Source organism: Gallus gallus, chromosome 1 (assembly GCF_016699485.2).
Source record: "Gallus gallus isolate bGalGal1 chromosome 1, bGalGal1.mat.broiler.GRCg7b, whole genome shotgun sequence".
Taxonomy (NCBI): Eukaryota; Metazoa; Chordata; class Aves; order Galliformes; family Phasianidae; genus Gallus; species Gallus gallus.
This window is the reverse complement of record NC_052532.1, coordinates 38,189,235-38,212,307: the sequence shown is the minus strand read 5'-3', so window position 1 is coordinate 38,212,307 and position 23,073 is coordinate 38,189,235. Positions and strand designations below refer to the sequence as shown.

Sequence of the window (23,073 nt, the reverse complement as noted above, 5' to 3'; positions counted from 1 at the left end):
GCCCGTGGTTGTTCTGTGGGACATCAGGCACTCTGTTTTTTTTTTTTCTGCAGCTCTCTTAACGTGACAGGGCACACACGGCGATTCTGAAAGCACCTTTAAAAGAACTGCCCTCTGCCACAAGGCCAGAGGTGAGTGAGTCACAAACTGCACACAACCGCCTCCCACTGCCAGACTCAGGCCGTTAGCGAGGCCACAGCCTTGTGAATGAAAGCTGAACAGCGAGAGCCTGCGTGTGTACCTCTCATCAGAGAGAATTATCCCATCCCAATGCCTCCTTCGGCGAGAAGTGGTGTTTAATTATAGAAAGCTTCGTGCAGGAAAACTCCAAATTATGTCTGAGAATGAAAACAATTGCTGGCTGCATTCTTCAGCATTTTGTACCTAGCAGCTGAGGGGAAAAGCAACACTCTGCAGCCGGAGATACACGTGGGTATTTCTACAGGCATTATTCAAAAGAAAAAGAAGTGCTGCTGGAAGAATACTCAGCCTTTTAATTAACTCTGCCTATTTGGGGAACAGAATGAAAAGACTGTGAGTGGAACATCGGCCCGAGATAATGGACTCCTGGCGATACTGACACATAATGGGATAACGCTGAAAAATAGATGGAGCTGAAGTTGTACTTTCAGGGTTGGAAGCATTCATCCCTTGGCAATTTCTGTGCCGCTAGTTAGCTGGGCAGCACTGGAGGCACCAAATCTCTTCTGTCTGTACTGACAGCAATCCCTCTTGACATAAGTGGAAAGAGGATGCTGCTGAGTTCCAAGGTTACTCAGCAGTTCGCAGCTGCTCCCAGTTATAGCAACTGGCAGGCGATGAAAACCCAAGGTATGCATTTGTTTTATTTTAAATATGGCAACATGATCTATAAGCCGGGGGTTTATATTACCAACACACACACGGCTAAACTGCTACGAGGGGACACTGAACTCAGTAAGTTCCATACGAACATGAAGAACTCCCTCGCTGTGAGGAAGACGGCGCGCTGGAACAGGCTGCCCACAGAGGCCGTGGAGTCTCCTGTGGAGATATTCAGGCCACGCCTAGACGCTTATCTGTGCGACTGCAGGGAGCCCGCTTTAGCAAGGGTAGGACTCGACGATCTCCAGACGTCCCCTGCAACCCCCGCTGACGCGTTCAGCAGCACTCCGCCAGCCCTCCCTCGAACCGTGCCCCAAAACGTTTCAGCCGCGCCCGCTCCCCGTTGGCAGCCATTTCCCCTGCGTCCCCCTGGGCGCGGGCAGCTCCCGGCGCCCTCCCCCCGCCCAGCCACCGACGGCACCCGCGTGACAGGGCGGCGCGCGCCTGCGCTCGCGCCATCGCGGCGGCGGCGGATGAGCGGATCAACCGGCGACCGGGCGCGTGCGCGCGGCGGGCGGGGCTGCAGCGGAGCGAGAGGGGCGGGGACGGCGCGGGGGCGGGGAGGGGTGCCGGTGCCGCTCCCGCTCCCGGCCGCACCGGCTGGGCCGAGCCGCGTCTCCCGCCCGGACTCGGCCGCGGGGACAGGTGAGCCAGCGCCCCGCCGGGGCTGCGCGGGGGACGGGCCGCGAGCGGGCGACGGGGCCGTCTGCGTGGCCCCGCGGTGCCGCGGGAGGGGCGCTCCGCCTGCTCGGCCGGGGGCGGCGGCTGCCGGGCTGCGGGGCGGGCGGGCCGTTGGGCGCTGCGGGGGTCCCGCGGGGGTTGGCAGCCGCCGTCCCCCGCGCCGGGAGTGCCGCGTGCCGGGCGGGCGGAACCGCAGCCCCGCGGTGTACGGTCTGCGGCGGGCTCTGCGCCCGGAGGGGCCGCTGACAGCTCGGCGGTGACCGACGCCGCGCGCGCGGGACCCGGCGCCGTCCTGAGGCGGGCTGTGCCGCTCGCAGAGCGCGGTCCGAGCGAAACGGGCTCTCGGGGAGGAGGGCGGGAGGCCTCTGCTCGCTCTTGGAAGTTCTCCTAACTTCGGTCGTTTAAACTGAAGTATGGCAGATATAGATGTGTTTGATCGCCGTTACGCAGTTGAGTCGCTGCTGATGCTTGGTCGACGTCTACCTCACGTTCAGAATTTTGGTAAGACGGCCGGGGGTACTGAATTGAGGCTCACAGCCGGCGTCAGTGGTAGCAGAACCGGGCACGGGGTGCATCTGCCCTGCGGAGAGTCCGGCGCTGCTGCCGCGCTGCTTTGAGTTGAGGGAGGAGAACGTGGCTGTGTGTGGCCGACACCCGGTACCTTCCACGGGCACCGGAGAAACTGCGTGCTGCTCCTTTTCAGAGTTCCCTGCCAGCTCCTGAGGGTGTTTGCTGCTTTGGTCTCACGTTGGTTTTGCGTCGCAACTCCCGAGCTTTGAAGCAGTTTGTTTTCTGAGCAAACAACTTTCTAGAGCTCCTTTCTGAGCGCTAACTTAACGCAGTCTGTTTCAAAACCGAAGCACCAATCTGCACTTCACACGCCTGTGGGCGCTGGCTTAATTTTTGTCTCGCTGGGGAGTTGCGTAGGTGCTGTGAGTAGAGAGAGTTGCTCAGACAGATATAACTTAGAATACAACAAGCAATATATGTATTTCTTTTCCTCTGTCAAACGTGGTTAAGGTAAAGGGCTCCGTTTAAACGCTCTTCCCTGTCAAATTACTGTAAAATGAACTTCTCAGAAGATGAGAAGTTCTCGTGCAGCTCTCGTGTCCACGCACAGCAGTGAACTTCTGGGGGTACTTCGTGTTCTGTGCTTCAATTGTCATCAGTGTTTGTTTAAACTTGTTAGCTTTTACTGTGTAAGGAAGAATTTCCTGAGGCTGCGGGAAAAACTGTTGGGCTTGTGTGCTTCTTACTGGGAACTGACCCAGGGTGAAAGGCAGGCTGATATGCTCGTGGTCTTACATTAGTTCTTACCATATTGCCTCTGGGTTTTACTCCTAAGGGAGCTGAAGTGCTGCAATCAGTAGGAAATTGAAGTTTGGGGACTGCTGTGTTTTGGAGGCAATAAATATTCTGTTGAACTGGTCAAGGAGGGCGTTAGGGGATGCAGTACGTGTAAGCATCTGACTTTTCTTTTTTTGTCTGTTGTCATTCTTTCAAGGAAATGCTCACACAGTCACCCAGTACAAGAACCTATGCGTGCTTGTGCCCTGTGGAGTCGTGCTCCAGCTCCCTTTCCCTCTGGTAAATCTTTGTGTGGAGCACTTAGCCAACATTTAATCAACTGTGCTGCTGATTTGGCTCTCCTCTCTTTCCTGGTGGCTGACCCACCGCCCGCCTCTGTATTGCATTTCACACAACTGTTCTCTGACACCTCTTGGGTAATTTTCTGAGGGGGTTTCTCCCTTTTCCCCCGTGTGCTGTGAAATCTGTCATGTTAGGCTATCCGCCAAGTCATTTCTCATGTTGGTCTCTTGGGCTTTTGTTTTGGAACAGAAAATAAATTTGATACAGAAAACACATGACATCATATAGTTAACTATTCCAAATGGACCAACTGGCTTTTCTTTTTGAGCCTATATCAAGCCCTGAGGTACTCAGATTTCTGATTAAAAGCAGAACAACTTCTAGTGAACAGCAGAGAAGATATTAATAAAGGAAAACAGAAAAAGCCCTTTGGTGAAGAAGCAGAGAGAGCTGTTTTTTAAGAATCAGAGTAGTTAAGACTAGGCAGTAAGCTTCCTAAGAGTGGGCATCTTTCTGAAGCTGCGTTCAATGTAATAGGAGCAGTACAGAGGGTGATGATTGTGTTCCCAAAATGGTACTATGTAAATGTTGGGCAGATGTAACGCTGTGCTGTTACAAAGGTCTCGCTTCCATGGCAGATGCCCTGCTAAGGAGATGGGAAGCAGCTGAAAGCTTTTTGAGATGGGTCCTTATGCAGCCCCTGCTGTTAGAGGAAACCAAGCGGTGCAGCTCTTCACCTAGGGGGATTCAGTGAGTTGGTGAGGAAGAAAGAAGTCCTGCTGCTAAATGTCAAATGGTGCTGTACTGAGTGACCCATCGTTTCTCCCCCTTTCTTATTCTATGCTCATACTGATAGTGAAGTAGTAAAACTTTTCTATTTTGTTAGACAGCCTTTCTAGTTAACTTCTTTTACTACAAGGCATGTAGTAATAGCTAACAACACATAGTTGTTGGTCTGTGTGTCAGCAATCTGTCTTTTAGAGATACACAGTCCTAGGGGTGAGGAAGACTTTTCCTGGAGGCTTTGCTTCCCTTTAGAGGGCTGCTTCTGGATTTTGCTTGAGTGATTTCTTTTGCTGTTGTGTTGTGGGTAAAGTTGGTAGCATCTCTGTTTACTGCCAGTAGTTTGCTTCCTTCCCTCTGCTGCTACAGCTCTTCCACTAATGCAGAGTGAAGGGCTTACAGCTGGAGCTGCTTGAAAGGCCTCTTGCTTTCCTTGAGAAGCTACGAGGCTATTGAGGCTAGTGTGGCTTTTACAAGTTTTTCAGACGTCAGAAGGTCTAATTGTAACCAGAAAGTATTTAACAAAAAGAAGTTAATTCCTTTGAAAAACTAGTATTTACTGTCACTATTACTGTCACAAGGGAAAATATGTTGTTACTTTGTGCACTTGCTTTGAGCCCAGACTTAAACAATCTGCATCATTTTGGAGATGTTTTTTTATAAATCAACTTCTGATCAAGGAAATGGTTTCTCTACCTAAAAAGTCGATCAATTTAAACTCAGTAGAAGCAGCTGCTTGTGGCTTTATCTAAAGGAAACACTTGGCCAACTCACGGTAATAGCAAGTTGCATACTTTTCCAGTAGTTTGTCTCAGCTAATTCATTTTTTGTCATTTCTTACTGTAGACTTGAAGGAGTTTGGTGTTTCAAGGACTGACCTTCACCTCTAAGAGGAAGGTATATATGCAGCATTGAACCTTATAAACTGAAGGATGTTTAGGAAACAGTTCTTGTAATAGGGTGCTGATTAACAGCAGATACATTAGTCGTAAGTATTCTGCTCAGAGTAGCTGGTTCTGGATTGCACGCAGTTTGAATTCTGCACGGTATTTTGCTATGTTTGTTACAAAACAATGTTTTATTCCATCTGTACTCTATAACAGGAAAATCTGTTGCAGATGTAACGTATATGATAGCATAAAAAAAAGCCTCTTGAGAGCAACTAGAAGTGTTTGACAGATGGTAAGAGGCATTTGGAAAGTGAGATTTTTCATTTTGAGGAAGCAATGTGGACTTCTGGTACAAGATGAAGAAATAAGCCTCATTTTCTTCATGCTGCTAGTGGTAGATGTGAGTTTTAGCTTAGTTTGTCTTTTCCCTCAACGTGCAGTATTGATCATCCACCCAGTAAAAATGTCCCATCTGTCTCTTTGAAAGCTCCTGAGTTTGCAGTGACTTTGACACAGAACTGAAGTGTGTGTATGTGACCTTCCTCTCCCTTTTTTTAATTCAACCATTTCCCTGCACCGTATCTCGTTTCATGTTCTCACAGCATCTAGGCTTGAGTAAATTCATGCACTATCTGTATGTTCATGTCTTTTCCAGTGCTGTAATCCTGTCACCCAGCATTTGTATTGAAGTAATGCAGAAGATGTTGATACGGCTGTTCAGTTGAGGCGAGGGAAAGCAGCTTGTTTCTTTCTGTTATCTCTTCCTTGCCTGCAAACAGAAACTGTGGTATTCTGAAGAGCAGCTGATTGGTTTTTAAAAGGCTTGGAATTCAGAGGGCATCTATGTTACTCCTAATTTAAACGCATGAATTAATTTTTTTTAATAAAAGTATTGTTACACATCTTAAGGAAGTGTGTTTGCTGAAGGAACTGTGCTTCAGAATAAAAGCTGGTTTTAATGCTCGTTGGTTTGAAGCTGATAGTAAGCTGGTGCCCAGTATACTGAAGAGGACACTTGACTGGGTTTGGTCTTTAATTGTCTTTCCTTAGGAATAGCTTTAGTAAGTTCTGCAACATTTTTCCCCTCTTTCCCCCCCGAAAAGTAACAATACTCACAGATGATTTACTTGACTCCTCAAATGGCATCATTCCAACACTGGGATTTTCCAATGTACAGTAGGCTTTTCTTATAAACACCTATGGAGTGCCTCATCTCAGCAGCTACCATATTTTCCTCAGAAAGATGTTCTTTACCTATGTGTTTATAGATGATTTGGAGAGTTAAGGCAAACTGCATGTTACTTAAAGCTAGATATTAAGTAATAGGGGTGTCATTATTAATATGAGACTTGGGAAGTGAATATAGGTTCAGTTGCTGTGTAATTCATGAATTACTGAAGGTTCTTGGCAGCATCCTGAAGGAGTAATATGACTCATTTTTAAGATACATGAACGCTTTTGGCCAGGTACACAGTAGGTTCCTTTCCAGGAGATTTTCTGTGGAATTTTTTTTCTGATTATTGTTATGACATGTAGTAATAAGGATACTTTCTACAGGCAAAGTGGGCACTCTCCTAGGCAAAGCATGGGCAGTGTTTGTTCAGGCAGTGCACAGAGGATTCTTTCTTGCTTTTTTTGGTTAATATGCTCAGAATGTACATTCTTGCAGCCTTTGCAAGTTTTCAGAAGTATGTGATGATGCCATAAGTGTGTGATTAGATACTCGTCAAGTGGCGCTGAATTAAGAAACATATGTTTACGTGAGAGCTTAGCTTCCCTCTTCCAGCTGTGAAGTAATGGGGAAGATCACTCGGTGGATAGAAGACTTTTGCAGTGCTCAATAGCTCTGACCAATGGAAATAGCTGCTTGCAGGTCTCCGTTCTCTTTGGCACAAGCAGCAATTAGAGAGATCTGCATGGTGCTTGTCTGCAGTGACATCAGTGCTGTAGGACTGGTCCCCTTAGCTGAGCCGGGGGACTGAGACATCACACTGCTGGGGCCCTGAGGGGCTGCTGTGTGGTAGGTATGTGGGCAGGAGGCCTGTTCTGTGTGAGGTGGGGTGTGCTGCGGAGAGCAGAGCAATGCGGCTCCTCTTTCAGCGTGGCCTGCAAACCTTTACCCTTTGTAAAGCAAACACTGTTCTTAAGCATGGGAAGCATAGCTAGGATATTGTGTAGACGTGGAAACATTTGGACCAGATAAACTACAGGTCTTTGTTTTGTCGCTGTGGGGGTCAAAACTGCAGTGCTGTATTGTACCAGGGGAATGGGTTTACCATTGTTTGTTATTGAAGGACTGCTTGGAGTGCATGCGGCCTAAAGGCAAATATTTAATGTGGCCTAGAAGATCACCAGTCTCCCTCCTCATGTGACATTACCTTTGTCCGATAAGAGCTCCATTGTAAGGCCTTCAATGTAAGTTTCTTTTTGCATTGTCAAGAGCTCTTGTGATGTTTCTCTCTGTTTTTTCCAGTGGGAAGCCATCATAAGAGCTAGTTTATCTGTGTCCTGCTGAGAGCTGAGATGGCTTAGATAAATGTTTGGAGTAGTGTCATCAACTACTAACAATGCATACTAATAATGTAGAGAAAATATATTGGTTGAAATAAATACATTATCATGCCATGACTATCATGTAATGTATGTACTGGGGCCTGCCTGTGATTGCTAATAGTTCAACTTTTACTTCCCACTCCTTCCCACTGTCACGTGTGTCACGGAACAGAGGCAACTCATTTACTTATTGGGTTCACTTTGTGCTTTTGTCCCTTCTAGAGAGCATGCCAGTGTGCCTCTAGGCTTGTAGAAGGGACTCCCAGCAAAGGAGGATGGCAGCACTGTCTGCTTCTTTTCCACACCGCCATCCACACTCTTTCCACTGCAAGGGTGCAGCGCTTGTGCACAGACTTTGCTCAGCACCCCGTGCCCTACTTCACAAATGGCTGCTGAGAAAATGGTATCTGTGGTCCAGCAGATGGATGGGCAATGGAAACTGTTGTGCTTCAGTCCTGCCCAACAGAAGGGAGCCAGTGGAGCCAGCCAAGCACGCTGGAAATGGGCTTCTCCTCTAAGTGTTGTGCACGTACAATTTCACTTTTTTGGAAGAAGTCATTTGCTCTGTGCTCTAACTTTTAAACCTCACTTTCACACGGTGAAGTTCTTACAGAGCCACAGGACTTCTGTACAAATAAAGGCTGTGCCAGCATTGCTTCCACTCTGCCATGCATTTGCCCAGGGTTGTAATGTCTGAAGAAGCTGTGCAAGATGTAACCGCATGATATTTTCTGTCACTAAATGAACTTCTGTAGAAAACTGCGTGGTAGTCATTACTGTAAGCAGCAGAGACAGCTTTTGAGGGATATTGCAGAAAACTTCAGATTTAAGTCTGTGTTATCTTTTTACCAAGCATTTCGTATTTTCGACACATACTGCATCTAACAAGTAGTCCAAATACAGGTTATATTCTGACCGCATTTCCAGTGCTGTTTTGGCACTGCTGGTGCATGTTCGAAAGTTACACATTAGCTGTAAAAGCATTAGAACTATTGTCTTCTGAAGTGTTCAGAAAAATAGGGAAGGCTGTAACAAGGGAGAAGAAATGAGCTTGGGAAAGCATTCAGTATATACCTACGTTGGTGTATTTACCTGTTTGTGAGTGCTGCTGCTTTGGTGATTTTGGCATAACGCTATGAATCTCTTTGTCTTCAGTGCCTACTTTGCTGCTGTTGGAATTTGGTTACTCAATACTTTGTTTTAGAAATCGTGTCACTATTGTTCTTTTTTTCCCAACCCCATAGTATGGTTTATAAAATTGCCTTACATTAATTAAAAAATCTAATAATAATGAATGAAATAGAAATACATATTCAAATAATTTCAATGTAGTTTATTAACTAAAATAAATCCAATTAGTCAGGGACATTCTTATAGATTCTAGTGTCTCAGTTAGTTCTGTCAACTGCACTTGATTACAGCCCTGTAATTAAACAGCAAAAAAAAAAAAAAAAAAAACAACTAAAAAAAACCACGACACAAAGCTGAGAAGGGTGACCAGAAGGCTGTGCTGCTATTCAGGAGACCTGGACAGGCTGGAGAGGAAGCTGATGAGGTTTGACAAGGGCAAAATGTAAAGTCCTACACCTGGGGAAAAGCAACTGCATGTATCAGTACAGACTGGGGGCTGACCTGCTGGAAAAGAGCTTTGCAGAGGAGTTGGGTGTCCTAGTGGACGACAGGTTGGCCATGAGCCAGCAGCGTGTGCCATGGGAACCAAGAAGGCCAGTGGTATCCTGGGGTACATTAAAAAGAGCATGATCAGCAGGTTAAGGGAAGTTATCCTCCCCTCTGCTCTGCCCTGGTGAGGCAGCGTCTGGAGTGCTGTGTCCAGTTTTGGGCTACTCAGTTCAAGAGAGCCCGGAAGCTGCTCAAGTGAGTCCAGCGGAGGGCATCAAAGATGATGAGGGGCTGTTCATCCTGCATAATAGAAGACTGAGGGAGGGGATTTTGTCAACAGTTGCAAATATCTGAAGAGTGGATGCCCAGGGAATGGGGCCAGGCTCTTTTCAGTGGTTCTCAGCAACAGGGAAGGAGGAGGTAACAGGTCTTAATACCCTGGAATACAGAAGTTACATCACAGCATGAGAAAAATCTTGTGTACTGTGAGGGTGGCAGAGCACTGGAGCAAGCTGGCCGGAGAGGTTGCAGTGCCATCTTCTCTGGAGATACTCAAAGCTTGCCTGCACGTTTTCCTGTCTAACCTATTGTAGGGAGCCTGCCATAGCAGGGGGTTGGACTAGATGGTCTCCAGAGATGCCTTCCAACCCCACAGTTCTGTGATTCTGTGGGAGAAAAACAAACCCCACCCAAGCAAATAAAACACAGTTAAGTCCATTTTTGGAGCCTGGCCAAAAGAATTGTTGTAATTCATTATGCTTAGGTTCCTTGATGAAAACAAAGTATCAGGAAGTCTTTCCAGTAAAGATGAATAAAATTTTTAAAGTATGAAGTCTTTGTCATCTTTTTAACTAAATGATTTTAAGAACTTCATGCTAGATCAATACTAGCATAGAACACAAAAAGATGACTGTGAACTTTATATTATGGAGGTCTGCTGGTGATTCCTGGTTTCGGTATATGGTGTATGTCATTGCAGCAAAACTGGTGTAGCGTAGTCAGCACTAAATAGTGAATGTACACATCCAGATAGTACTTCAGAAGAAAGGTTTTGCTTTATATACTGCCTTACATTGGGATAGACTGATACCAGCCATCCTTTGCTTTGAGTAAGCTCATGGCCTGTACAAAAAGTAGAGTTGTTCTGCCTCAATTTTTCACAAGACGATGAAAAAGTAAATTAGCTTTTAAATGCCTTGTAATGGGAAGGGTAGGGATGCCATCTATCCTTCTTGCACAAAACATTTTCCAAATTCTTTTAGCTGAGCTGTTTGGGGGGTATAAGACTAATGCCATTGTGGGCCTGCTTTCCTACAAACCTTAAAAGCTACTGTTGTACTCTTTGAGGGGTTACTGGACACTCAAGATGTGTTATTGTAATATCACCTAGAAGAGTAAGAATACAAATGTACTCGGAAGACACTTGATTTTTTAAATCAAGGTGTCGTCCAAGTGGAAATGAAGAATACAATATCCAGAGATGTTAGGATGGTATGTGGAGCATGGTAAATAAGGGAAATTTGATCTTTTTCTAGTGTACTGGTCTTAAAAATATGGGAGTGGTCCCGAGGTGAAATAGTAGTGTGATGAAAATGTCAAGAACTGAAAAAAGGGACACAGTTGTTAGTCCTCTTAGCACATCATTGTCACTGATCTTTGAGTAATTATTAAGTGTTTGGTTCAAGCCTAGATGAAACAAAATTTGTGTATGAATTGAAGCAGTTACAATAAAGCTTAAACCAAAAAAAGTCTTTTTGAAGACTCAGAAAAAGCTGGTAGGATTGGGAAGAAAAATTGCAAAGGAGAAGTTCTGTGGATGCCGGTCAGGAACAGACATGGGCTGGGTGAGAATTTGCTATTTCTAACACATCAGTCTCTTTACAGCTGACATTGACATAGCGGAGCACTGCTTATTGGCTGCACTGCTAAAACCTGGGGGAAATGCAGTGCTAATTTGACTTTGACCAGTATGCCTGGCATTGTTACGTGAGCTATACTGTCAACATGTGGTTATTCTGAGTATCGTAGACCAGGTTCTTTCCAAATTTTGCAAATGTGTTACATCTTGCTACCGTGGGCTGTATGATTGAGTAACAGCATGCATCATCAGAAGTTAATGCAGGAGACCTTTGGGAAGGAGAGAGGTCTGTGCATCAGAAGTCGTAGAAGTCTTGTATGAGGTGTGCAAGAAGTTGTTTCAGGATCAGTGCTGCTGTTCAGACTTATGTCTCTGCCAGTTCTCTAGATACCAGTCTCTAAGACATGCTGGTTGCTTGCGGTGAGAAATCACAATGCTCTGTCCTTCTTTGTGGCACATTACCTTTTTTTTTTTTTCTGATCGTATTCTTTTCCGTTTGGAGCGGTTGTGAAAGTTAAGTGACAGAGGTGGGGGCAGAAGGAGGATAGAGGAGAGCTGTAAAAGCCTCACCTGACACAGTGTGTTGGTTAAGGTAGCGTGACTGCCCTCCTGACCATGCTGCTGGTGGCTGATACGGGGAATACTTGAGGTGGATCCAGCATGCACGTCTCTAATGGAGGAATACCCTTTGTCAATGAAGACTTGCACTTGATACAGTGGCTGCACGCACACCTGGTGGACAGTGTTCTGCCTGAGTTGAGTTGTCTGTTTTGCTTCTCCTCTTCTGCTTGAGCAGGATGCTGAGTGCCTTCTGTGTGTTAGCTTTATTTAGGAAAGGACATCTGGGATTGCTGGTTATTCTTGCGGTGTATGTCCTCTCTACCCTCTCCTGCAGTTCCATTCAAACTGTGTGCTCTGATTTCCTTAATAACTTCTTATCTTTCTTCGGCCCTGGTCTCCTACACAGATCATGGTTAAATGGCTGCAGGGAGATTTCCGACTCATTTCTTGCAACTCTAGGCACCGTATGACTAATTGTGGCCTTAGCTATTTTCAGAAGGATATAGCTTTAGAAGAGGGAACAATCATAACCTTGTATTCCCTCTGGATAGCTCAGACACTGTGGAGGGCTACTGGTTTGGGGTGAGGGTGGATTTTGTTGTGTTTCTGTTTTTTCTAAGGTGATATGCTTGCAAGTGACATAGAGACAGTGGTATGTGCTCTCTGCCTGTGAAACTGACAATGCCTGTGAAGCATCTGCTTAACTGCAAGGACTTGCTGAACCTGTAGAACATAGTCCGCATGTAGGAGTGTATATATGTACATATATGCATCAGAAACCAATTCCTTTCTGTGAACTGACAGTCATCTGTTCAGAGCTGTCGCCTTCAAATAAGCACAACAGTAGGGGCAGGCTGCACCCGAAGTCCTTCATATTATTTGCAGCTTCCTTTGGAAAAAAGAGGCTTTTGTGTGGGTAAGCAAAGCAAATTTGTATAACCTCTATGATGCAAATCGAAGACTTCAGAGATAACTCTTTGCTTTGACTCGTGTCTCTTTAAAAATCTAAATTGAGTTTGCACAGTGTGCACAACATTGCAATTCTAAACCAGTAATTCTGGCTTCAACATTTTGCTGTAATGTTACTAGATTGACCATTTTGATCTGTTAGAGGCTGAGAGACTCATGAAGCAGTACATTTCTCCTGTACAGGCATTACAATTTTTGTGATGTTTCTTTTGTGAGCAAATGAATATCTCATCAGTAATAAAACTGCAGTCTTTATGGTTATGGAGAGAAGCCAATATCACTTGAAGCACGCTTTGTGAGTTAAATTAATGACTCCAAGCATACCTTCCTATGAGGATGTGCTGCTTGGTGTTTGTAAAGACAGCACTGTGATTGGAGATTGGACTTATACAGAGCTGCTCCGACTGTGCTGCTGTGACAACAGTGGGTAAATCTTAGTGCAAACAACTGTGTTACAATGCCAGGAGTAGAAACTCTTCAGGGGAATGAATGAGTTTCAGGTGTACGATATTTAAAAGCAAAGTGCAGATTCTGTTCATTTGAATAACTCACAAAGCTACTGTGTAAGAGGTTTAGACTGAGCTTTGAAATCATCAACCAGAAATAATGCTTTTCTTTAAAAAAGATTCTCCTATCATTACAAAAGAGAGCCTCACTGAGGTAAAGGAGCTCCATGTAGGGAGCTTACGCTTGCCAAGCAAGGTTAAAAAAAGCAGAATGGAAAGCAATAAGATGCCCTATAAAATTGGAGAAAAACTGATGAAAAGAAATGAGTGTACAGACACAGCTGTCATCAACCCCATCTGGTTCTCAGCTTGGAACAGGAACACATGCTTTTATTTAGATAAAATATATGTGTTTTATTTATGTAAAGAAGGAAGCGTAAGGCAGTGAGGCTTGAGGTGTGTGAGGTTGGTTGGTTGGTTCTTCATTTGTAGAGGGCCTCTCATTTGGGCACTGCCAGCCTTTCAGCTCACAGGTTGCAAATTGCTGCTTCACATTTAAGAAGCATGTTTTTGATGAATTCCAGTTCAGTACTTTTTTCCAGGTGTTGGCATATCTTTTTAACTCTGTTCCTTAATTATTCTATGTAATAAATTGTGGAATCTTCCTTTCTCTTAGTACCTGCACAGAATTCATATAATCTTAGTGAATCTCATGCTGTGAACACTTAACGATTGTATTGCGAGTCCTTCAGCACAGCTTACAACAGTGATTTGGTCTTCAGGTTACTGAAGATCCAGCTCAAAAATTAAGCTTCTGAATGGCTTATTCTGCTTTTGGAAAAAGACCAGTAAGTTGTCTGCAACATCATCACTGGGGTCTGCTGAGTAGGAAGGGGAGGCTTAGGGCTCTTGAAACTTTGAGTCTTTCAGTTTTGCTTTTAGTTTTAAACTTCAGGAAGGCTTTGCTGCATCTGAAGGTAACAGTACAAAGGGTAACTCAGTTGTTATTCTTGAGAACTATGGATTACAGGCTGAGGTTTTTATTTTTCTTATTTTTAAATCTCAATGTGGAATGCTATCTGGCAGCTGACCTTTTGTAGAAACAGCATGTACAAAGCCTTGGTGCTGGTAGTCACGGCAGAGGAAGGAAGCTCGAGTGACAGAGAACTGACACTACACCCAAAGTACAGTGTCCAGAAGTGATAGCTGAAACATCTGAGACGTGGCACGCAAATCCCAACTGTTATTCATTGTAGGCATTTTTGAGGGTTTCAAAAGTAATGCTTACAATTCCAGCGCTGACAGTCAGTGTAATTTCTTGAGATTAAAAAAAAATAAAATAAAAAGTGTTAGATTCTTGTGGGTGAATGAAATGTAAACTGTTGCCTTAGAAGATATTTCTGTCTTAAAGTCAGACTTGAGATACTTAGCTTGTCTCTCCAAGGATGAGTAGCATCTGTTGTGATTCATACATCTTAAAGATGTTGGGGGATGTGTGGTAGAAGCAACCTCTTCGCTCATAAAACGAATTTCTGAATATAGTTCAGTCTTCATTAAGGTGACTGTTGAATTTGTCTCTTTATCAGTGAAGTCTTGGAGGGAGGGAAGGAAGTGAAGTGTGATTTGTGTCTTTGTTCGCTTGTTTCTTTTCGTTGTGTTGGTTTTTTGTTTTGATTTTTGGACTGAACTGCTCTTTGCTTCCAGTGATAGTTTACTTCTGTGAAGCTCATGCCATATGTGCTGTGAGGTGTGTGAAGTCACCTTTTGGAGAAAGTGACTGCTCCTGGCAGGGTCTGCATAGCAGGCTGGTGGCCAATAGGCTAGAGTCAACTTAAGGAGCTGGAGAGTTCATTGCAAAACTCCAGAGTTTGCTGGGAAGATCACTAATTTCAGGGAAGTCCGTGCCAGAACCCCAGGCACACTGCAGACTCAGAGAATTTAGATGATTACAAAAAGCTCTTTTCGGCTTTGGTCAGCTGAAGTGAAATGTCTGAGGATGCTCAGATTGCATGCACAGGAACAGTTTGTGGGTCTCTCTTTTGAAGGATATTATTTCAGCTGCAGTAGCTTAAATTTTTGTGATTGATCAGCATCAAGGTGCAGGTCCTTCCTCAGTGGAGAAGGAACCGAGGTTTTGTTTTTCAAACTGATACATGTTGTATACTTACTATGGACAGTAAGTTCTGCAAATGCTTAAATTGAAGATTCTTGCAGCAACCTTGAAGTATATCCTTTATACTGCACTATTTAACTCAAGGTAAAGAGGTGAGTTGTATAAAATGCTGCCATCTACAGTGCAGCTATGTACATTAGCTGTCAAGGATAAGCTGACAGCACTGAAGACTCTGAACTGCACTAGTTAATGAGCAAAATTATACTAAGATATACACATAGATTAGTGGAAACAATATTGTGATGGTATAACAGAGTAGTAACTTTTAAATGGTGATAAGCAGCTCAGGTTCATTGCAGAATTAGAGATCACCTACTTTTCCTTCTGTCAAAAAAGTTATGTCACTACCTACTGTTTTAACTGGAAAAACAGCAACAACCATGAATTTAATTAGTACCAGAGCAAATAGCAATGATGATTAATGTGAAGGAATAGAAGTAATAATCAACTATAAAGATATACAGATTTTACCCCTGTTGTCCTTACGTGGCAGCCTCCTATACAGAATAGCATGGAAAAATGTATTGTAATGAATTGTAATGTTACTGAATGAGCAGAATTTCATACCTGGCTTAAAATCTTATAATACGAATTTTGAGCTCAGATCATGAAGTGTGGAAAGCAGGCAATGATAGTGATTTGTTTTTAGGCAAAGCTACAGAGTGCTTTTGCTCTCCCTCTGTGACAGTGTTTGTATTTTGACATGCAAAATACCACTTGGTCAGGTGTGTAGGCTCTGAAATGCTCGTGTAAGTGTACAGGCATCGGTCTGTGATAAGCTTTCGTTTGCTTTGGGATGTGAGGGATATGGCTATGGGATAGGGATGTGACTATAATCTTTGATTCCCTTCATTATCTGGGGATGTGGTAATAGAATAACATACAGGTTGCTCCAACTTTGACAAAACTAAGGGGCTGGGAAAAAAAAAAACCCTAAGCTACAGCTGGAGATGCACAAGCATCTGAATTTCATGGCAAGACAACATGTTTGTTTTATTTTCTAAGAGGAAATATGACATCCACCGTAAAGATCCTAAGGACATTTTTGCCTCAGTAACATGAAAAAAATCCTGCTATTATTTAACTAGATATTTTAAATGGTCAGAACCATTTTTGATCAGCTTGGAGCACTGTCTAAACTGGAATGCTGCAACACTCAGAAATATCCTTGAAAATGGACGATGGCATGTGGTTTGAGAATGTTACAGTTATCCTAAAGCTAGACGGATTATAGGAGTGATCTCCAAGGAGACTTGACCATTCTGAAATGTTTGGGTTTTTTTTAAATATATTTCTAAAAAGCTCTCGATATGTAGGCAGCCTTTAGCTGGCTGTGAGGTCTATCTGAAGCCTTACCTTGCGATTAAGCATTGTAGCCCAATATTTTCCATGCTTTTCATCTAGAAGCTTCAGAAAAATGAAAATTCCAGGTCCATTTGCCTGCCTTGCTGTTCTGCTCATTTAAACCATCAGCCCTAGAAAGGCCATTTCAGCAACATAAATCTTAAGCGTCTTTCCTTGTCAATATTGGATCGAGGGGCAGAATGAGTAAGGGCACCCTACTGGGGGAGGATGAAGTTAAAGGCTAAATGCAGAGTGTGCTGTGTGAGCTGAGAATGAGCCCTTGGCCCGTATTGATACAGCTGATGTCTGTCATTACAGATAAGCACAAAAAGGCAGCATCAAACCTTGTGACACACTTAACTCTTTCCTTTGTTTCTTTGCCTATTTCTTTTTTTTTGTTAAACCTTCAGTTGTGTTGAGATTGGAGATCTGTATCTCTGCATAAATCTTAAATGTTTCAGGGCTTTAAGGGAGATCTGGAGAGTTCTTCAATTATTTAAAAGCATGATGTAGCTAAGACTTTTGTTTAAACAACCAGCAAATCCTTGATGCTGAGGAGACAATTGTACTTCTCATATTTTTATTGAATGCAGTATGCCATTTTCTAGTCCCAAAGTGTACAGACTGCTTAGCATTTTAATTGGTTTCCAAGATGAATTCAGCTTCAATGTTCAAGGCCAAAGACAGGGTTATGAAGGTTAATTATACTTATCAGCGTTTGCAGTCAGTCTCATTATATACGACGTGTTGGCACGGAACTCATGGTGTGGGGGATGGCAGGTGGCTTTCATTACTGAATACTCGTGTGTTTGTCTTGGCTAGGTGCTTTGGGTAGGTAAACATCTTAGTTATTTTACAGCTGGTGCTTTTAAACAGCACTGAAGTGTCCAAGAGGCCATTCACTTACAGTCTGGAATTTATTAAGTTAATAGTATTCTTAGAGTTACCCAATTGTAATTCCTTATTGCATGCGTGTAGCAGATAATTTAGACATGAGAAATAAAAGCTTCATCTGTGAACATCAGAGAATTTCTGAAAGCTATTGTGGGGCAGTAAAACATGACATTGCATTAAGAGCCACTGATTGATCTTGGTTTGTTTTTTTTTCCCCAAGTCATGATCAGTAGGAGGATCATGAGGCAGTTAATCTCCTTCTGAGTTCTGTTGAGGGCTGCAAAATGAAGGAAGGAAATACTTTCTCATAGGGAAAGTTACACATGCCAAGGTGGTTTTGAGAATGAAAGGCTCTGCATGCTTGCTACTTTCATTGAAATGAATATTACATGTACTTTTTCATGACTACTTTGGGGAAAAAGAGAGCATGTTCATCATGAGACATCTCAGAGAAAGCAGAGTACAGTATATCTGCTGAACTCGACAGGTTTGTATGTCTGACCACTGATTTTGAGCACTCAGTCTGGGCTCTCAGTAAAGGAGTGAGAACGCGGGACACTCCCATTTTCTAGCTGTCCCTTTTAGCATAGCTCACGATTGGAAATGTGTAGTTCCAGATATGTAGCTACTTCTGCAGAGAATCTAAACTGATACGTTTGGTGTTCCTTCTTCCAACATCTCAGCGCTGTGTTTGAAAATGAATGTCAGACATCACATACGCTCAAGGAAATGGAAGCTCGGCCATGCCTAATTCGGGACATGTGTTTCTTGTTGAGTTATGTCTCTGACACCTGAGCTGTTGCTATCTAGATTAATTTGCATAATGAAGAATGGAAATTAGTGTTTTATTCTTCTCCTAGGTTCTAGACTTCAAAATACACGTGTGAGTGCCCTTCTAGGAAAGATGAAGTGTAATGTGACGCTTCCAGGTGGAGTTGACCGCTGTGGCGCAGATGCAGGTGTCGGATTGCTTTAAGCTAATATTATCTTGGTAGTTAAGCTAATGTTATCTCAGTATTGGGTGCAATTTTCTATATAAAACTAAACAATGACGTGCTATTAGAAACTGATTAAGAACTGATGAAAACAGATTTTACTGGAGCTCACAAGCATTGCGGCCTTCTGTCTGGGTGTTTGTGTTTGCCTTCAGCCTGTCCCTGGCCTTCCAGACAGAAAGATATCTTCTCAAAACCCACACCATACTGTTCTTATTTTGCTTAACTGACTAATTAATTAATGATGACTCCATTAATCCATTTTATGGCAGAAGAAATTCCTACTATGTGGGTAGGCTAGATGGAAGGGAGGAAGGAGGTTCCTTGTCCATTCAAGATGCCTTGGGCCTTGAATTGAATAAATACTTCCTTTTCTTTATTTGTTTTATTCTCTGGAGCGTCTCAAAGAACTTCCAAGGCAGTGTCAAGGCTTCGTTTTCCTGATTGTGCAGCACAAAGCAGCCTTGCAACCATTCTCAGGCTGTAAAGGGACAGAACCCTGTTATCCCAACCATGGCACATTCTTTCTTTTCTGCTTGAATGTATTTAATGTCTTCTGCGTAAGCCCCTGAGGGAGAACATCGAATGTATTTTGATGATGCTGTGAAGTTGTTTCTACTTGTTGCTATTTAACTTACGAGCTTGAGGATTGGCCTTGAGCTCTGAAAGACTTGCGTTTTATCTTCACCATTGGCAAAAGCTCTTTTTATGTAAGTTGCTTATTTGTTGGAAACAATATGAGCAGTCACCTGATTTGCATTTAACAGGAATATCGAGTTGATTTCTGAGGGCTGTAAATTGCAGGTACATTGTCACTTGATTATGCTTGTATCTCTTCCATTACTGCTTTCATGGAAGACTCAGTACTATGTACTCACATACATGTACTCAGTACATCACCTAAAGAAATTCCATGGGGAACAGGCAATTTAATGGATAGAAATGTCCAAGAAGTAAGAGCTGGGTAACTTGACAAGGTCTGGAATGCCACAGTGTGGTAAGCAACTGCACCACTTACTGTGTATATACTATTATTATTGTTAGCATTGTTGCTTACTCTTCCATTTCTGTCCCGTTGAACTGTCTTTATCTCAGCCCATAAGTTTTGCCTTTTTCTGACTCTCCCCCGTCCCACAGTGAGCAGCTGTGTGGCGCTGAGATGCCTGCTGGGTTAAACCACAAAGCCAGCTTATATTGTTTAAGTGCCGTTAGTTCATACTGTCACTAAAAGATGTATGAAATTCCTGAAGCGCTTCCAAATCAAAGGTGCTCAGTAGTTTCAGAAAGACAGACTTGAATGTTTGGCACTAAAAGCATTAATCCTTGCTAAACCCATGCATAGGCTATTTGAAACATTTGTCCATGGCTTAAAAAATAATAATAAAGAGAAACCCCACAACAGAAAATAAAACTGAAGAACGCTATGACAGATCCCAAATCGCACACAGGTAGGGTAGCACTGACACACAAAAACCCAGAAGTTTGCGCATCAACTTATTTTAATTAAGCAAAGAAAAAAAAACTTGGCATAAACAATGGAAATCTAAATTAGACTTTCTAAATCTTTTTAATAAACCATGACGTGTAAGGGAGATGCTATCACTGCTTGTTTGAACTGCTGCTACTTTAAGTTACAATTTCCAGGGTTTTTCCTTTTGCCTTGCACTTCTCTGACCTTTTGCTCTTAAATTCTATTGTAGGAACTACCTTCTAGCACTGGCTTAAAGAAACCCAAAGGAAGGCCATCTCTTATGTCACCGACTCTATTTAATATCAAGAAGAGACACGGCTGCTAAGATATGGAAAACTAAATTGTACCAGAAAACATTGGGTTCCTGTTTGAAATACTCTTCATGTTTAATACTGCAGATCATCCATCTCATGAAAACCTCCTGAATACAATGCAGCTGTATTGCAGCTATGCACAGCTCAGCTGAGATTTGTGTTGAGGCTAGAAGCAAGAAAGAAGGTTTACATCTTCTGTTACGTGTGTCTCAGTCTAGATCTAAAGTTAGGATCATAGCTGATCTTAATGGAATCCCTTGGAAGTTTGTTTATGGTTCTAAAAAGCATCCTGAGAAGTGGTTAAACTGAGTCCTTGGGTGTAGAAAGGAGGTTCTGTACTGGTAGGTCGTTGGTAGCTCCGGATAAGGAAAGATGGATGGCCTGTTTTATTCTCTTTATATTAATGCTATTCCTTAACAGTGCTTACTAATGAGGGGGAAAAAAACAAAACAAAACAAGCTTTACCACTGTTAGACTTTAGGAAGCCTGTAGTCCAGTGCTATTTTGAAATGAATGTAGTTAAGCGGCAGCACGCTCTGAGTTACAGTCGTCACTGGGCATGTGCCAGTGAGTCAGCTAAGCATCATTTTGAGGGTTTTTTCACTACATGGAACCACCCACTCACCCCTTCACCTCCTTTTTGTAAAACTTAGTTCCTTTTTAACAGGGACAAAAATGTATTAAAAGCGTTAAAATGGATTTGTCATCCTTTTCAGTTCTGAGAAGTGGCAAAATACACAGCGCAGAGGAAAGATTAAAACTTTACACTGACTCAATTTTGGAGGAATATTCATTTTATGAATTTCGTTTTCTTCTTTTTGCTGTAACGTGCATTAAGATGATTCTTTTCCCTTAACTCTCTTGTTAGTCAACAATTACCATTGATATTGCTTTGAGCTCGAGAAGCCTTGCTGCGTTTGGATCTAATTGAATTTGATAGCATACAGATATGGAACAAAGAAATAGTTTGTGCTCTAAGGAGCTTACAGTCAAACACTGACAACTATTAGTTAAGAGATGCAGTAAGAAAAGTAGAGTGGTATCTTGGTTGGTTAGTCACTCTAGTTACTGGGAAGGACCTCACGTACAACTGAACATACGCTCCTGTAATTCATTTCTAGTTGATTCCTTCCACATTTATGCTCTTTGGAAAGGATGTTTGTATGTTTGGTTTTTTAGTCATTTTTTAAGTTGAGTATGTTTAGCACATTCTGAGCTTTGGTCTTTACAGCTGGGTGATAACTCCTGACTATGGTATTAATCTGAATTTGCTGTAGTTGCATTGGGTCCGTGTCCATTGTCAAGAGTGTACTGAGACAGATTTGACTGGCTTTGTTTTCTTTTGAGGAGAACTGCTGTCCTATTTTTTGAGGTATCTGAAACTCCTGCAAAGATGGATGAGAGACTGTGGGTGAGAAAAGGGGATGATTCTCCTTACGTAGAGGATCATGTAACAACTTGGATGCAGACTTGGAAACATATTCTTGTCCATTCTCCAGCAGTACAGATTTTTTTAAATGTAAATGGTATTGCAGTGTAAATAATGCGTGCTCTAATGTCTGAGATAGTTGCTTGGTATTTGCATTAAAACTGTAAATTTACTTTTAGAAAGCAAAATACATTGTACAGCTGTCTGACTAGTTATGCTTTCTGAAATTGTACCAAACTGGAATCCTGCTTGTGCTTGCTTGAGTCAGCTCAGAGAGAAGTGACACCGGAATTCAGCTGTGATAGCTTTTGTTATGGTCCTGATGATAACTGTTTGTCCAAGCAAAGTCACTGCCACTTCAGGAGTACTGAAACTTCACTTTAAACTGTCATGTTTTACTTCATTTCTGCTAGGTAAACAGCCCTCATCTAGTCACTGTTCGTCATGCAATTGGCAATTCACTGTTATGCAGTAATGGGATTCGTTGCAATTAACTGCATGTAATCTCAGAATAGCTTTCTTTAGAGCTTTAGTCCTTATGAAGTCGATGGTGTTCTTGACTTCCACATGACACATAAAATAGTTCTGTATCTATGATGGTATTGTAACTGAGATGTTTAGAGGGTTTCATCACTGAAAATAGTATTCTGCTTCTTTTGAAGTATTAAAATAGACTTTCAGCATCCCCTTATTGAGGCTTTTTCAAGTCTTATACTTAATGTGATTAAAGTAGTTTTCATAGGCTTGGAATAGTAGGTGTCCATTTTTTTAATGGTTTGGCTCTGTACCTGACAGTGATGTCTGTCAAGGGAAAACAATGACAACAAAAAATTCCTTTTAGGAGAAACAAGGTTGGATTTTGTTTTGGAAAGTTCCATGCAGAGGGAACTCAGATCTGTCTCAGTTAATCAGAATGGGGACTGATTCCACTTTGGCATCAGAAATGGAAGGAGATGTTCTGTCCCCTATCCATCTTGTCAATGGAAACATCTCTGCTGACTTACCTTTGTTTTTCATTTCAGAAAAACCTTTCACAAAAACACTACTTTTTATTTTCCAGTGGCTCAACTCCTTTTGTTTCCTCATTGGTTTCCAGCCAGTCTTGGATAGGTCCATAGCTGTAAGCATAGCCCACGTCTTCACAATGTGGTGTGGCAGAGGCTGCAGCTCTGTGCTGCTGCCATGCTGGACATAGAAACAGAGAGGCATGCAAAAAGTCACTTGTCCCAGCCCTGTTAAAGTTATCTGCCTGTGTCTGTTTAAAGCAGTGTCATAATGTGGCTGGGGTGGGCTGGGAGCACATCCTGTACATGCAGGCCGCTCTGAAAGCAGCCACCAGAGCAGCCCAGTTTGGAGGGCCGGTTAGCCTGGAGACTTGTTCAGCTGTGACCACGGGGGCTGTCCGGCTGCAGCCTCATACGGGTGTCAAAACAAGAGATACAAAGATGTGGGAAGTACCAACTGGCCTCTCAGCACAGCACAGGGGGTATTAGTGGGACTGTCTCAGCTTCTAATAGAAACCTCTAAGGAGATGAACGTGAGTTGGGTAGCTAATGTGTGTATGGCATTAGCAGTAACTTTACAGTTGGGAATGAGAATTTCTGACAGTGTTAGAAGAAAGGCAGGATTCCCTGAAAT

At 43.0% G+C, this 23,073-nt stretch overlaps 1 protein-coding gene across 16 annotated transcripts in view; it reads left to right on the top strand.

Moving 5' to 3' along the window:
• The first annotated feature begins 1,422 nt into the window (after window positions 1–1,422).
• The window catches only part of OSBPL8 (oxysterol binding protein like 8), an 82,438-nt gene continuing 60,787 nt past the window's right edge, over window positions 1,423–23,073 (top strand). For 12 of the 16 annotated variants that reach the window (XM_040651240.2, XM_015283179.4, XM_015283163.4 and 9 more), the window contains exon 1: window positions 1,423–1,509. The gene's annotated coding sequence lies outside the window, so the exon portion shown is untranslated. Of the gene's footprint in view, window positions 2,047–18,086; window positions 18,186–19,921; window positions 22,973–23,073 lie in introns of all 16 variants that reach the window. The other 4 variants (XM_046912657.1, XM_004937582.5, XM_040651222.2 and 1 more) reach the window with 2 other exon arrangements.